We start from the raw sequence: 16264 nt of genomic DNA on the forward strand, positions 1-16264 counted from the left end.
GAACAAGGGGGCCTTACAACAGGGATCCAAAACCCATCTATAGACAATAGGACATCCCCTCACAGAAGGGTCACAAGGAAGGGACGCGTTAACCAGGGCGCAGTAGAGCACCGACGAAACACACAATACTCCTCTGGCTGCTTGAGGCTTCCTCACCCCCACTATCATAAGCCCAGTCCTCCCTTTCACTGTGGATTAGACCAGAGCATGTGCACGGGTACAGAAAAGACATAAGAGCTCACGATACACGGAATCCAGGAACAGGATTGGGAGTAGTGATACCAGAAGGGTAGAGGGAAGGTAGGGAGCGGAGGGGAGGAAGGGGGAACCGATTGCAATGATCAACACATAACCACACCCACTCCCTCCAGGGGGACGAACAACAGAAACCATGGGGGAAGAGAGACAGCAGTTGGTGTAAGATATGAAAATAATAATAATAATTTATCATTATCAAGGGGTCACTAGGTGGGGGGGAGAGGGAGGGATAAAAGAGGATCTGATACCAAGGGCTCAATAGAAAGTAAATGTCTAGAAAAGAATGATGGCAACATGAGTACAACTGTGCTTGATACAGTTGATGTACGGATTGTTATAAGAGTTGTAAGAGCCCCTGATAAAATCTTTTAATAAAAATAAAATAATAATAATAATAATAAACAATAAAGACATACCAATGGGAACAGACTTGGGAGTTTTCTAGAGGGCAAGGGAAAGAATATGAAGCAATGTCCTGGACAGTGAATGATTTTGAACTCGTTCTCTTTTTAAACATATTTTAAAATCGTTTTATTGGCATATGCTTCACATGTCAGGCAATTGCATCATTCACTCATATTAAGGAGAGTTGTGCAATCATCACCACAATCAATGTCAGACCATTTTTTTCTCATACTCAGTGTGGTGAGCTCCCCCATACCCCTCAATATCCCCTGCCAGACCTCTAGGCAATTACCAATCCAGTGACTGTATTTATAGATCTACCTCTCCTAGGTTTCCTAGATAGAAAATCATACAAGACACCGATGAGACGCAAACAAACAAAATACTAAAAACAGTGTCTAGACAACCCAGGATTCCCTGTGCTGGGTGTATACCCCACAGAAATAAGAGACAGAACACAAACAGATGTATGCTCTCCCATGTTCACTGCCACAAGAAGCTGGAAACAGTCCAGTGCTCATCAGTAGAAGAATGGATAAGGAGATGAACGCTCCTTAGATTGTATGCACTTTCAAAAACTTAATAGGGGCAGCCATGCCTGGCAGGTAATGAGTTGGGCTGTCACTTGTCATATCTGTCACTCATTCTCATAGTTGGCTAGCTGTTGTCCTGCCTCCTCCCCTAGACTATAAGCTCTGAGAAATCAAGGACACGGCCTGCTCCAGTTATCTTGATGGTTCCAGAGCCTTGCACTGTCCCCGGGGTTCATTCAACAAGTATTCATGGAACACCAAAACCTCCTGTGCTCATGCTGGGTTGCGAATAAAGAAGATATAATGCTTCATCTCGTGGAGCTGGAGTCCCTGCATAGTGCAAACTGGGAACGCACACCCACCAACCGACCAGTTGGAGGTTCGGGTCCCTCCAGAGGCACCTGGGGAGAAAGGCTTGGCTGTCTGCTTCTGAAAAATCAGAGGGTTAACCTGAGTTGGAGGAAGGATGTGCTTTTTCTCCTGTTGTTTGCTTTTCCTCCTGAAGCTTCCAGTCTAGCAATGGGGACTGGCCATGGTGAAAGCATCACACAAGTTCATTATGATGGCCATCCAGGCTGCGTTCCATGGAGGATATGGAGCAACGCATAGAGGGGACATGGGTAGGGTGATCACCGAAAAGACCTCCGGAGAGGTGACGTTCAAACATGAAGGATGGGAAAGAGCTGGCCTTGCAGAGAAGTGGAGTGTGGTGGGAATTCTCATGACTCACTGCCACCGAGTTGATTGCACCTCATAGCAACTCCATTGGATAGAGCAGAACTGCCTCCTTGGGTTTGGGGAGACTTTAAATCTGTATGGGAGCAGACAACCCCATTGCTCTATCGCAGAGTGACTGGTGGGTTTGAACCGCTGACCTTGTGGTTAGCAGATCCATGCCTAGTTCACTGCAGCACCAGGCCTCCTTCTTATGGAACAAAACAAAGTACTCCCAGCCATCGCTTCATGCCTGCCCATAAGGACCCTGTCGGGCATGGCAAAACTGCCCCTGGGGGTTTCAGAGAGTGTCTCACCGAGCCCTTATGAGACAGGGTAGAACTGCTCTTGTGGGTTTTCTGAGACTAGAATTCTGTCCAGGAGTAGAGAGAGCCTTGTCTTTCTCTCAAGGTGGTTCGGCTAATCTTGCAGTTAGCAGAAGTTCAATGCACAGCCACGCCATTACCAGGGCTCTTTACTTTTAAATACTAAATACGTGTTCTAAAAACATGAAATAATGAGTATTTAAGGGACTTATCCTGAAAAGACTTTTGCCATGAAGGCTCACTTATACTGAACACCTGCACCCCGATCCCCGTGTGCTCTGATGTAGGATTTTCCTTGACAGGCAGCAATGGCCTTGGAATGTCTAACCTTAGCCCTGCAGCTGGCAGACCCTGAGATCATGACAGGGCTTTTAGCCTTGACTCAGTTATCCACTCAGCCCGTTTCCTGAGGGGCCACAATGCACATGGCCAAATCCCTGGCCTTGAACACTTTCCCCACCAGACAACTCTTCTTCAGAGCGCTCTTCCCTCAATTAAAAGCCTTTTGTGTGATTGATAAGGATGTTGTCCTCTCTGCTTTATGGTTACTTTGGGAAACTTGAGAGAGAACAGAAGGCCCTTTCTTGGAGATGAAGAAATCGGGTGTTTCTGGTCATCTCTACAGTTAGACATCAGACTCTTGGTCAGAAAGGTAGTCTGACAATATTTTTTTTTGTCCACATACCTTAGCTCCCTGGTTCAACTGTCCACGCTCCCCCTCATTCAGAGTATTTCATAGACACCCCCGTCTCCCCTTAGGAGCCCTGGTGATTTAGTGATTGTGCATTGGGCAACTAACGGCAAGGTCTGAAGTTCAAAACCACCACGTGCTCTGAGGGAGAAAGATGAGGCGTCCTATTCCCGTAAAGAGTTACAGTCTTAGAAACTCACAGGGGGCAATTCTACTCTGTCCTACAGGGTCGCTATGAGTCTGCATTGACTCAATGGCCATGAGTGTGTCTCTCATTGTGACTTAACCATAGGAACCCTTCTACACATGGGTTCGGATTAACATTTTCTTCTAAAGAAACCCCTTTGGAGCCTCTTCATTCCCTATCGTTTGGGGAAAGCGTCCCTTAATTAAAGGGCAGCCTGTAGTGTGGTAGGTTTTCTTTGGATGACCTTTAGAGGCCCTCTATCAAAGAAGCAGAACCACAATGATATCTATCTATTGAGAAGCTTTGTTTTCGGAATTGGAGATTACAGAATTGCAGGAGCTGGTTGTACAGCCTTTTAAGTGTGTTGCCTTCACACCAGAAGCTGGAGTTGGAAGTCCTTGGGGGAGGCAGCTGGAAAGATGGGGGTAAAGTGGAGAAACGAGCAAGGGCACCCCGACACTCATGAGTTCCTGAGGATGGACTGCATTCCACGTCAGTACAGGTTGCCTTGACCCTGATGTCACGGGTGCGGAATGACTTGGTCACAGGGCTAAATGCAGATACCGGAGCCAGGAGTTGTGCACAGCTGTCCCTACCAGGTGAGCCAGCAGAGAAGCAAGAACATGTGACAGGCACTAAATAGCTACCGACCACCCAACCGCACTCCCATCTCCCACCAGCATCTCTTATGGCTCCTGTAACCAAAGCATACAAGAAGGGAGTTCGGGAAAACATAATTCAAGAAGCCAGGTGGACACATTAAAAAACCAACATGATGGTTTTGACCCTGCCCTCTCTCTGGAGTCTCCAGGCTACCAAACATCCCTCATGCCATTGTCGTAGAAAATAGGGGCCTGGTTTCATCAGTTCTGCCTGCTGTTCACAGAGGCCATCCAGGCAGTTCAGACTGATAGCAACCTGATGAACCACAGACCGAACACTGCTTGGTCCTGCGCCAGGCACACAGTCGTTCCTAGGTTTGAGCCCATGGTTGCAGCCGCTGTGCCCATCCATCTCGTTGTGGTTCTTCCTCTTTTTTCGCTGCCCCTCCACTTTACCAAGCATGACATTTTTCTCCAGGGACACATCTCCCCTGACAACAGGTCCAGAGCCCGTGAGACAAAGTCTTGCCACCGTGCCTCTAAGGACCACTTTGGCTGTACTTCTTCCAAGACAGATTTCTTTGTTCTTTTGGCAGTCCATGGTACTTTCAACAGTCTTCCCCGGCACCGTCATCCAAATGCATCGATTCTTCTTTGTGCTTCCTTAGAAGACACTTAAGCTCTGACTATGTCAGAATTGCCTACTTGACTAAAAAGGCCTCGGGGTACCTTGGCACGAAGAGGTTCACTTCTTTCAAAGTCACATTGCCACATCTTAGGGGGAAATGCTATTTTACCGATCTAATAAGGGCGGAGGGTAGTGGTTGCTTGCCCATTTGTTGCTGTTATTTTTAATGAGGGCCTTTCCTAGGGTCAAGAAGCCTGGTGACACAGTGGTGAACCACTCAGCTGGTAACAGAAAAGTTACTGGTTCAAAGCCAACAGCTGCTTTATACAGATTGTCATCTTGGAAACCCTGTGGGGCAGTCCTACTTTGTCCTGTTAGGTTGCTACGGGTTGACAACAGGTTTTGCTCTGTTTTCCTTGGGTCATTCTGACTAAAGAAAAAAATTTATCTGACTACTACTCATACCTCTTAATATATCTTTGGTTTAGACATGATTACCGGTACATTCATCCAAAAACGTCAATCATAGACCTGCTATTTGGAGTTGGTGATGTTTTTTTAAAAAATTGTTAGTGTTGTGGAGGATGAAGGGACTAATGTCTGTGTGGAAAACTGTTCTGGACGTTTCTTTCCCTGATTTCTGGGATTTCTGATCCTGTCATTCCAGTTTGACGTATTGGGGCAAGCACAGCAGGGCGTGTGTGTGCATACAAACACCCAGAATGTAAGAGAGGGAGACAGACAGTCAGAAAGAAAAACAATGGGAAGGTTTGCTAGCACAACCTTTCATTTCTGGTTTAGAAACTGGTTAAAAACCATAATAATATAGGGGGCAAGATGGTGCTGGAGCCTTAGTAAGGGATGGGAGAGGATGCTGCAGTTCACAGGCATGGCCACAAGATGGTGAGGTGACAGTGCCCCTGAAGCGCACAGGGAGGCTGCGGACCTCCTTATATTTTCAACGCTCTTGTTTGTCCATAAGGGGCCTTCGTTTCTGGAAGATAGTGAATGTGCAAGGAAGGCAGAGTATTTGAATGTTTTACCAAATATTGTCTTCAGTGTTTGAGATTGAAAACAGTTTACACCCCATCGTGTCTCTGAGAATCTGATGATGTTAGGGGGTGATGATCCAAACAGCAAGGTAAGCACGAAGTTATTTGTGCTTGCCTACTTACTTACTGTACAGAATAATAAGTAAGCACGGGCAAACCGTGCTTACCTGGCTGATTGGGTAATCCCATGGCACTGGGTATGCGGGCGCCCCTTGGGCTAGTAACCACAAGATAACTGCTGGCACCGTAAAGCAGCGGTTCTCCACCTTCCTCAGGCCGCGACCCTTGAATCCAGTTCCTCATGAGGTGGTGACCCCCAACCATAACATGATTTTCGTTGCTACTTCATCACTGTCATTTTGCTACTGTTACGAATCATCATGTAAATATCTGACAGGCAGGATGTATTTTCATTGTGACAAATTGAACATAATGAAAGCATCATGATTCATCACAAAACAATATGTCATTATAGATTGTGAAGTATTTCTTTCTAAAGACAAATACGTGAAAGTTTGTCTGGAAGCATGGTGTAGCACTGGGACTCCTGTGTGGGCATATCTGCATGTGGGCGGGACCGCCGGGAGACAGATAGAGGAGCTGGGTCTCAGTTCCTAAGGCCATTGGAAATATGGTCTTAGGCGACCCCTGTGAAAGGGACGTTCGACACCCCCCTAAAGGGGTCGCGACCCACAGGTTGAGAAGCACTGCTGTAAAGCGTTATGGTCTCCAAGACCCCCGGGGGCAGTTCTGCACCGGCCTCTCGGGCCGCTAGGAGTCGGAATTGACTGCAAGGCGGTGAGGGTGGCGTTTGGTTTCCGCAGCCCGCAAATTTGAGCCCTTGCTTTGTTATGCACACAGCAAGCTGGGGGGTGGAATGGCACCTGGCTTTTTCTCCTCTGGCGACAGTGAAAAGCCAGTGGTGTCTGATGGTTCAGGGGTCCCTGGGTGGCGTAAATGGTTACTGTCCTGACAGAAAGGTTGGCGGCTCAACCCCACCCAGACGGCCGGGCGCGGGGGGGGGGGGGGGATCCTGGGAGCGGGGAGGGCGCTAGGCGGCAGAATCAACTCTATGGCAACTAACAACCAATAGGGCTTGAGAGACCCCATCCAGGCAATTGCTGCTGCTGCGTCGGCTTGGGGCTTCAATGGGCTCAGACTCAAAGCAACCTTAGTATGTATGAGGGGACTTCAAAACCTTCATGGAAAAATGGAATCGAATGATAATAGCATCCCCCCCCCCCGCCCCCGCAATGTTTTTGTTTTTTTTCCTGAAACCCCTTCATATAACAGAAAGGAGTGCTACTCTGTCTCGGGCCAAGCTTAAAACAGTAGGCATGGTTGAGCCCATTGCTGTAGCCACTGTGTCAGTGCAGCTGGCTGCAGGCTTCCCCCCTTTTCTGCTGACAATCAAATCTTGTAAGGCTTGGCTACAGTTGCCTAAAATGGTAGGATCTCAAAGGTGTGTGTGTGTGCAGAGACAGGTCTGGGAGGACACAGTGCGAACTGATCAGATTACTGAACTCTGACTCTGGCTTTAGCCCTCCTGTGGAAGGAGTTGGATGGGTGACAAGAAGAAACACCGCCATATTTTGCTTTCTATAGTTCTCTCCATGTTTTTCATAATGAGCAGGTATTAACGTATTATGGAATGTAAAAATAAATTTATTTCAAAAGATATGACTAGGATTAGAAAAGTCCTAATTCCTTTTCTCAAAGCGGCACAGGTGCCCAAATCATCCTTAATAACAAACCAAAAAAGCGAACACCTGCATGAGGTGGAGATTAACAACTGCGGTGCTCCTAAGACCCCGTCATTGTGTTCTTTTCGGGCCCACACACCTCACTGTCGTGACTAGTTCTCTGTAGCTGTCCTCCTCTGGCAGCAGCCCTCTCGGAGACCCTGTGAAGAGTTGGGGTGGAGCTCAAGAGGAAAGGATAGAAAATCCTGTTTCCCTTTGTTGTCTGAACTGAATGCAGGATGTGCTCCCCACCCCACCCCCACCCCCATCCCCTCTACCTTCCATGCTCCTGCTAAGCTCCGGCGGGCTTTCCAACGAACACTGAGGCACACCTAGGTGCTTTTAGGGACTTGCCATTGGAGTTTTGTGATCCAGCTGGTTTGAACTTTTGTAACAATTCCTGTTTCCTCCCACAGTGCTGAGGGTTTTCATGGCTGGCTCCTCTTGGAAGCAGATCACCAAGCCTGTTCTCCGAGAAGCTCGGGGGTGGGTTCAAACCACCAGCCCTTGGCTAGTAGTTTCTGACATCCATTGTCCCATACTTCCCTCCTGAGGACTACCATCATGAATGTTTTGGCTTGTTGAACATAGTTGCCTTCCTATCTTGCTTTTTCCTTGACTGCTTCTGATTTTGAAGTTTCCTCTAGGTCCCTGCACCATGCTAACACCCATCAAGGTTGAATCCACTGTCAACTCTTTCAAGTACTTTTACCCTCACCAAAGAATCGCCATGGTGCCCGAGACCCATTTTAGCAGATTATGTCACCTTCTTTGATGAACAGCTGCCTTGAACACACGCCTCGGGCATATTGGGCAATTTGTGGCTGGGCACACTTTTCTTTCAACTGGCATAGAGATTGCTAGTCGCACATCACCTTCACATTCTGACCTCAAGTTATATTTGTAAATGACTTGTCAGCCTTCCCCATTAGCTCCCCCGAACTGTAGATCAGTAATGGACTCCTGCTCAGAACCACCCATCGTTCATTCGCACTCCCACCTTAGCTCTCCTGGACCTGCTGTCTGTCTTCTCTTAGAGGGTGGAAAGTGCCAAAGACGAGTGCTTATCTTCCTCTGCCCATCTCGCCTAGCCTCTTCTAAATGCAGGTTATGTTGCTCTTGGAGGGGGAGGATAGAATTACCTCCCATCTATCTGCTCATTTCTTATCCCTCAATTAAAAATCTTCCTCCTTCTATCTTTCCTATAATTAACAGGTATACTTTCTCTTCTGCCCAGCCCAGTGTGGATGAAAATATTAAATCATGTCAGTCCTAGGTCAATTACCAGAGAAGCATATAGCACAGTGAGCTTCCTTGCTTCTGGTTTTTATTGAACTATCAAAAACTAGTTTGTCAATATCATCCTCCGGCACCAAGTGCATAGGATCTGAGCCATATTTTTTTTAGCTCATTAATGAGGAGGTCATGGCTGAAAGCAGAATCAAAAGCCTTGCTAAGGTCAATACATACTAGGTTGTTTGCTGCCCCAAATCCATTAGGCCTGCCATCTGTTACCAACAGAAATTAGATTGAATCAGCGTGATTTTTTCTCACTATATTGTAGTGTTGATTGTTACCCGGCACACTGTGCTCTCCTAACATTTCTCTTTATCGTTAGTGCGGAAAATGATGCTTTTAAACGTTGCCCTCCTCTATTTATCCTGTCAGCGAGATTAAGTTTGTTTAACCTTTTGTTTCTATGTTGGCTCTTGACTCTTTTGGAAAAAAAGATAGATGGTCTATTTGTTCGCTTACGGGTGTCCAGGAACTCTGGCTTTCCAGACCTGCCAAGGATAGTACAGTAGTTCATCAAAGAATCTAGATGAATCTTTAGAGATATTGGGATCAAAGTACTTAAGAGCCTTGTTTTGAATGCATGCAGATTACTCAGTGCACCTTCTCTACAACCGGACAGTTAGGCAGCCTGCATTGCCTGCTATGAGGGCAAGAGTGTGTTTCTGTACGTTGACTCACAACTCTGTTTGTGTATATGTGTGTGTGTGTGTGTGTGTGTGTGTACTAAAGGCTCCTTTAATGTTGCACGTCATGTTTTCAACTACTGTGGTAGTTGCATAAACTTGTGTCAACTTGAGGGTATTAAGAGTGAAGGGGTGGAGTCTATTCTGTCCATCAGGTCACAGCCTGATGAAGCCTCCTTGTGGGCATAGCCTTCTTCTGAGGATTCTGGGAACTTCTTCTTGCATGTGGGCAACACAATCTCTTTGCTTCACTTTCCTGTTGACAAGCCACATGGAGCCACGCTGAGCCCTGGAGATGTGTCCACTGCCATTGGATCTACAGAACTTTCCACCCACAGGCCGGTGATCTTCCTGCATTCGGCATCATTGCATGTGCTGCATGAGTCTGAAGAGGAATTCATGGGTTAATAATGGACTTATGGGCTAATATCGAACTTATGGACTTGATCTGGGCTGGGATGTTTTATTGATGCATGATTACTTCTTGATGTAGATTTCTCACATATCTATGAGGGTCAATGAATTTGTTTCTCTAGTCAACCCGGACCAGCACAACTGCCTTTCCACACAATGAAATCAACTCTTCCTTGCACGCAGTAAGCCATATTTTCCAAAACATCTGTTGCTGGCAGGGTCTCCTTCTGTGCTTTGCCTCTCTTCTCGTTCATTCAAACATTTTGTCGGCAGGAGCAAGGTATTCAGAAATAGATACTTCCTAAATATTCACAAGGGGAGATTCGGCACAATCCACTTCTGCCAAGGGCTGCAATTGTTAGTTCCCGCGAGTTGCGCTGGGAACGAGGGGGAAATGCCCACGAGGGTTCCCTTCTCATCCCATGGTAGGGCTCGACATGCAGAGTTAAACTGACTAATTTCCAGCCACAAAAACGCCATGCCTTTCTACCCTACAAGTCTTCTAAGAGAAAGAGATAAGAAGAACCTGCTCTCTGGCCTCGGCGGTCCAGATTTTTCCCTTCTTTTATACTGCACTCTGCTTCCATTAATGAAAGATAAAAAATTAAAGAAGGCATTTGTGGGTGCAGGTATGCTATCCAAAGGAGTCTCACATTTTGGCTCATAAACAGAATCTCTTGCTGGGTGCTGCCTCTATTCCTCTTCATTTTCTTTGAGGAGAAAAAGGGAAGCAGAGTAATATGATTGCTACCAATAAAGGTCTTATTTTTGTCAGATGCCAACAAGTTGACTTCTGACTCATGAACACCACGTGCAACAGAACGGAATGCTTCTCAGTCTGGTGCCATTCCCACAATTGGCAGCCAGTCCAAGTTCACTGTTGTGGTGATTGTGTCAACATATCTTATGGAGCATCAGGCCCCTGGGGCCTTTACCAACCGTGTCCTCCAGTAATTGATCCTTCCTGATGGTGGATCCACAGTGAAGGACTCACCCTTGCTCTGATGTGATCACTAGGGTTGTCACTGGCTAATTTTCGGAAGTAGATAGTCACGGCTGCCTTCCCCATCTGTTGAATTCGAATTTTGGGGTGGGGGAGGGGGAGTAGACAGCAGAACTGGACCAAAGATTAGGGACCTCTTTAAAGTTCTTGATAAATGTTACCAAGCTGGTTTGCAATCAACAGTCTCACAGGTGCCGAGCAGCAAAGTCTTCCTTAGCTGCTGGAAGGTGTGCCCAATGCAGCGTTTGTAAAATCATAGAGGGTTGAAGCTGGGAGGGACACTAGAAATCATAGATTATAGCCTTTCTTTGGATGCACAGTGAGACACAGAGAGGTTATCGTTGAAGCAAACTTTCCTAGGGAGCTGCAAGCAGAGTGAGGGAATGAAATTGGGATGCTTGGCTCCAGTTTCCATTATGTCTCCAGGACTATTGCACATGCTCCAATCCCGGGATCATGTCTCCTTGTCCATCCTCTAAGGATCCCACAAGCACTTGGATTTTTAGCAAGAGTTATTGACAGATGATCGTTTGCTTTTTAGAAAGGGTCCTGGGCATGACAGAAGGACAAACAAACATGTCCTCAAAGAAGTACAGCTAAAATGCTCCGTAGAAGCTAGGCTGGTCAGGCTCAGTCATCTCACATACGTTGGACACGTCATCGGGGGCATTGGTCCAGGGAGAAGGAAATCATGTTGGTAAAATAGAAAGGAAACGAAAGGAAAATACCCCGGAGGAGATGAATTCTTACAGTGGTTGCAACAATGGGCTCCAACACAGCAATGATGGTGCGGCTTGTGCAGGACCAGGCCGCGTTCCCTTCTCTGTACACAGGCTCTCCATGAGTTGGGACAGACTCAAGGCACGTGGCAACACCGACAGAAGGAAACATTTAAGACACAGACCTGGCTAACATATGGTTGAGTACCTGGTCCTAAACAAGCAAACAAACAAGCCATCATCAAGTCAAGTCCAACTCATCGTCACCTGATATAAGGTTTCCAGGCTATCAATCTTTATAGGAGTAGATAGCCTCATATTTCTCAAAAGGAGCAGCTGGTGGCTTTGAACTTCAGACTCTGCATTTAGCACCATTAGGGAGAACTTGGCCTTAGGGAAATATTTGAGGCAAGGGATCGTGCCTGGTTGCTCCCTGCAGATTGCCACAACATCTGCCAATGAACAAGACTCACTCCAAACTCACTGCCAAATTTGATATGATGCCAAATCATAACGATCCTATAGGACAGACTAGAATGATCTCAGTGAATTTCTGAGACCGCAAATTTTTTAAATTAATTAATTAATTAATTTTTATTGATTTATTTTTTTAAAAGCATTTTATTACAGGCTCATACAACTGTTTCACAATCCATACACACATCAATTGTGTAAAGCGCATTTGTACATCATTCTCAAAACATTTTCTCTCCACTTAAACCCCCGACATTAGGTCCTCATTTTTCCCCTTCCTCCCCGCCTACCCCTCCCTCATGAGCCCTTGATAATTTATAAATTGGCATTTTGTCATATCTTGCCCTGTCCGACGTCTCCCTTCACCCACTTTTCGGTTGTCCGTCCCCCAGGGAGGAGGTCACATATAGTTCCTTGTAATCGGTTCCCTCTTTCCTACCCACTCTCCCTCTACCCTCCCTGTTTCGCCACTCACACCACTGGTCCTGTAGGGCTCATCCGCCCTGGATTCCCTGTATTTTCAGTTCCTATCTGTACCAGTGTACATCCTCTGGTCTAGCCAGACTTGCAAGGTCGAATTCGAGTCATGGTAGTGGGAGCGGGGAGGAAACCTTTAGGAACTAGAGGAAAGTTGTATTTTTCATCGTTGTTACATCGCACCCTGACTGGTTCATCTCCTCCCCGAGACCCCTCTGCAAGGGGATCTCCAGTGGCCTACTAATGGGCTTTGGATCTCCACTCCACACTCCCCCCATCATTTACTATGGTAAGATTTTTTGTTCTGATGAAGCAACAAAGCCCACATGGAAGAAGCACACCAGCCTATGCAACCACGAGGTGTCGAAGGGATCAGGTATGAGACTGTAAATTTTTATGGGAGTAGAAAACTCCATCTTTCTCCCAAGAAGCATCTGGTGGTTTTGAACTGCTGATCTTGCAGTTAGCAGCCCAATGCATAATCACTACCCACCAAGGCTTCTATCAAACTCACTATAATCATAAATAATTCTCAAAGAATATCAACTCTGCCTTTCAGACATCAGTTACTCATTGGGCTTCTTCGTGGGCTCCCTGTGGGGTAATGAAAGCAATGGGGGGGAAAATACAATTCCCAGTTTTGGCCTAGTTTGGATCCAACCCTTGGTTACTCAGGCTGTGTTCTATGGACACTGGGTCTTTAGACTCTGTCTTTTTGCAGTGCACAACACCCTCCATAGACCACACCAGAAAGATCTGATTTGCAACTCCCACTTAACGACCTGGAGTCAACCTTAAACACACTGGTAGCCAATTAAAGGAACTGAACTACGGCCATGATCCTAAGGCTGACCTGCCCCAGTGTGAGAAGGAGCTGACGACTACTGTCTCGAGGATAGGGATACGCAAGTCATTGGTCCAAAACTCTTGCCTTGAGGATGTCCAATATATGGCAACTGAAGACTAGCACGTGTGCTATTTTCATACTCTGCCTTATTATGACATGTAGAGCCAGTTCTACCTTTGTAAATTGTGTTCAGTCACCTAAATTGTTGATTTGTACCAATCAACAATCCTTGTATTTCAGTCTGAAAACTGTCCTATGCATGTGTATTTTCTTTTTATCAACAGTGTTTTAAATTGTATACCATTGGCTAAAGGAATGGTAATATCAATAGAGCTACCATATGTCCCATGGGAATACTTTATAATGTCTTTCAATAAAATAATAATGATGTCTTTAACATGAACCAGGGAAATATATAAACCATAGATTATATTGGATAGATTTTGGGCTTCTACCTAATCGTAGACCCAATGTAAGACCAATTAGTTATTATGATATAGTCCTGGTCAACACCTACCCCCACAAAGTGATCACTGAAGATGACGATGCTATAACAAAGTGTGGCAAAGAAAGCAGATGGTGCCAGGCTATCAACTAGAACAGTGTCTGGGGTTTAAAGGGCCTGTCTTTAGCAAGCAGATAACTAAATAAGGCGTTGGCTAAGTCCTCATGGAAGAAGCACACTGGCCTGTGTGATCCGTGAATTGCCAATAATAAAATCCGAACCTGGAGAGTGGAATGGCATTCAAGCAGGGGTTCTCAACCTGTGGGTCAAGAGCCCTTTGGGGGTCGAACGGCCCTTTCACAGGGGTTGTCCGATTCATCACAGTAGCAAAATGACAGTTATGAAGTAACAATGAAAAGACTTTTATGGTTGGGGTCACCACAACATGAGGAACTCTATTAAAGGGTCGCGGCATTAGGAAGGTTGAGAACCACTGCATTAGAGCTTAAATTCTAAACACTCAGTTTTCAGAAGGCTATGGATAACAGTGAAAGCCCAGAACCTATTTACAGGGTCCCCATACAAATTAAGGGTCTGACTATGGGCCAGAGATGGGAAAGGCCTTGTTACCAGACAGAGTGCATTGCGGGCTTAAGTACATGGGTGATGCAGTTATAGTTAGGCCCGTCTGGATCTCTCTCTTCACCCAATGTGTAATTGCTCCAGTTTTTCATTTTTCCTGCTTTGTTTTCTATTGAGGTTTTTCTTAATTTCATTGTATTTTGCTTGGAATGTTTGTATTCTATTTGATTTTGTATGATTTTCTGTATTTGGAAGCCAGATTAGGTACTGTATATACTCGAATATAAGCCAACTCGAATATCCGCCAGGGCACCCAATTTTACCACAAAAACTGCATTAAAAAGGTACTGAATAACTTGGCTTATACTTGAGTATATACTGTAAGTCTATTGAGATAACAACTGCATGAATAGATTCAAAGGTACTTGGCAAGAGCGCCTGGCGGGAGATGGGACATCAACAACAACAAGTTCAAGGAAGAAGAAATGCCTTGGAATTGATTGTGGTGATGGCTGCACAACTCCTACAAATGTGATTGAACTACTGAAATGTATGAGGTGTGAATTGTATGTTGGTGAAATGGTTAAAAAAAACAAATCAATCAAAAATAAAAAATGAAAAGCAAAGCACAATTCTTCCCTCAAATGTTGGAGAAGCAATAATTGCATTCATGAAATATTAAGGAGATGGTAAATTTGGTTTAAAACAAGCTCAGTCTTTAAGACAAGTGGAGGGTGGTGAGAGCTACGGTGGAGAAAGTTCTTAGAAGGGCTGAAGAGAATAAGAGGCATCAGGGAGACTAGGCGGAGGATAAAGCTAGAGCCATGACCCAGGGAGTACGGCTGACCTATGGTGAGACTCTTGCTATGGTCAAGGAGAGGCTGGGGTTGGAGAGCAGGGAAAGAGGAGCCAAGGGGTATAGACCAGAGAACATCTGGTCTATCTTCCTCATTAACTCTGCAAGAATACCAAAAGCAAATATTTCTGTAGGACTTCGCAGAGAAGCACTGCGCTAAATCTTGTACAGATATTAAATCACATATTCTGTTATAACAGCTTTATGATCATTATCTCCACTTTCTAGAGGGGAAAACTTGAGAGCTGGGGAAGGCTAAGTCATTCCCCCAGGCCACATAATTCGTAAGTGGTGGCCATGGCATTTGAAGCCAAGGGTTTGGCAACAGAGCACGGGGTCTCGGTGCCAACACTCTACTGTCTCCCATGCCAGGGAGACCAATGAGGCCCAAGAAAGGGAAATGATCGATATGCCAGAGATCTCCCAGCAAGTTAATTCCATAGTTGGGAGTAGAAGCCAAGTCTCTAGAAGTCCAAATTGATGCGCCGTCCGCAATCCCCATGAGCTCTGGGTCCAGTCACATAGGCAAGGTGGAATTCAAGTGCTGATCAGGGGGTATGAAAGTATAAACGTGTTGTTGTCACTCTTTGCAAAGGTGTCCTCCTTCCTCAAGGAGAATCTGCATACAGTACCGAGGGCTGGAAGGTGTACCCCTGGCCTTGGCAAGAAAGGCAGCACGGCATGCTAGCTGGCACCAGCTGAACTATTGCTTGTTGCCACCACGCTCCTACTGCCCCCCCCCTCCCGCCGCCATAGAGTTCTCCTGATTGATAAATGATTGCTGTGGCGTGCTTCCAAAAATGAAGGAGCAATAGCTTTCATTGCTTCATAATCTCCTTCCTAGAATGCTCCCTTGTTTCGGTGATCAAGGAGCCCCGGTGGCAGTGTTGGACAGCTAACCACAAGGTCATCAGTTCAAATCCTTGATCTGCTTCAAGTGAGAAAATCGAACTTGTCTGCTTCCGTGAAGATTTACAGCCTTGGAAATCCTGCTAAGGGTCACTATGAGTCAGAATTGACTCAATGGCAGTGGGTTTTATTATTTTTTTTGTAAAGATGCCAAGGAGTAGGGACAGGAAAGGTGGAGGGGGGGGGGAGAAAGAGAAGATGTGGGACAAATGAATTAGGCTTCTGAAATGTTTTTGCCAACCCACATCACCAAAGGAGCAGGAATTTTAATGATTTATGACCCTTGTTCCCAAGTTTCATCACCTACAACTATTATAATAGCTTCCTGCCTGCCTGATCTCCCTACTTTCCGCCTTGATCTCCTTATAATATCAGCACCAGAGAGATTAAACTTTCTAAAACACAGAGCCAATCACGTGAC

The sequence above is a fragment of the Echinops telfairi genome, unplaced genomic scaffold (assembly GCF_000313985.2).
Source record: "Echinops telfairi isolate 266 unplaced genomic scaffold, ASM31398v2 ScPeMD7_20;HRSCAF=75, whole genome shotgun sequence".
Taxonomy (NCBI): domain Eukaryota; kingdom Metazoa; phylum Chordata; class Mammalia; order Afrosoricida; family Tenrecidae; genus Echinops; species Echinops telfairi.